The sequence below is a fragment of the Diadema antillarum genome, unplaced genomic scaffold (assembly GCF_040938485.1).
Source record: "Diadema antillarum isolate AM-2024a unplaced genomic scaffold, OU_Dant_1.0 seq00000742_RagTag, whole genome shotgun sequence".
NCBI classification, from domain to species: domain Eukaryota; kingdom Metazoa; phylum Echinodermata; class Echinoidea; order Diadematoida; family Diadematidae; genus Diadema; species Diadema antillarum.
In genome coordinates this window covers 13,087-14,540 of record NW_027271639.1, presented here as the reverse complement: position 1 = coordinate 14,540, position 1,454 = coordinate 13,087, and positions in this window count along the sequence as shown.

Genomic DNA, 1,454 nt, shown 5'->3' with positions numbered 1-1,454 from the left:
ATTGTAATAAAATCCATTATTGCTGTTGTTATTGTTATTATTATTACAATGTATTATTATCATTATTATTATTATTATTACTATTATCTATTTAGTTACTTATTTATCTATTTATTCATTTATTCAAATTATAATAATCACCATCATCATCGTCGTCACAGGTGGCTGGTCGTTAAAGCGCACCGATTCGCCTTTCGACGCTCATGGCGCTTTGATACAAACAATCCTCTACCAGTTTTACAATATGACATGATACACAGGAATTGAGGAGTACTCAAAGAGCAAATTAGGAAAATACAACTACGGCTTGGATAATTGCAGGTTGAATAAATACGTTTTGACTTGAATTGGTCTGAAGTGAGACTGCCATTTTAAAGGTACAGTTTACCTTTGGGAGCAGTGATTTAAAAAACGTTCAAGATATCGCATTTCATGCATATGTGTAGGTCAGTTGCATCACAAAACATCCTACCATAGAACAATTTTGCAGTGAAGCCTAAAATGTAAGAAGATATCACTATTTTTCTCATTATTAAACCATAACTGTAGACGGTTTAGTCTAGAAACATTTTTATTATACTTGTTGGTTTACATTTTGTACATTTAACAATACTTAATTGATTACACTAATTCAAATTTTACCTTCTATCCCCGACTTACAATTTAGAAGCATTTTGAAGCACTAAAGCTGTGTTTTTGTTTCATCTGCAAATGGTAAATACTGCCTTTAATTTTCTTTTCTCTTGTCGTGAATTCAATATCTTCTGTGTTTCCCTATCGACATTTACTTTCTTCTGACCAACACCACATCATCACGTAAAGCGTAAACTTTTTTTTTTTCATGCGTCACGATTGGCAATGACATTTCGTAACGTCATTGCGAACCCGGCTGTCCCAAAGACGGTATAGCAGAATTTCACGTTGGGAAAATTTCCGATAGTTCCGGGAAATATCTCGTTAGCCATTTCAATTTAGATAGAAAAAAAAACACACTTGACACATTTAGTTAGACACTGGGATAATGACTCTGAGCTGGAGAGAGACACACATGACAGAAAGGGAGGGGGAGGAGGAAGAGAGGGGGAGGGGAAGAGATGGGGGAGAGAGGGAGGGGTACAGGGACAAGGAGTTCGAGAGACTGACAGAAATGAAATAGAGAACATAATATTGGGATTCAAACACACAGTCACACGCCCTCACACACAGACCAACACCTCCAAACACACAAACACACACACTCGACATTAGTGGTGGCCAAGTGGCCTAGTGGCCCAATGCCACTAAAAATTGATGTCGGGCCACAACATTTTCAAAAAGGCTATCTTTTGGTGGTCGATCGGGCAGGTAAAATTTGAAATTAATTGTTTTACATTCTTTTATTTCGGGCCACTACATTTATTTTTCGGGTCACCAAAATTTCAAATTCAAAGATATAAAAACAAAAAGTTAGTGTC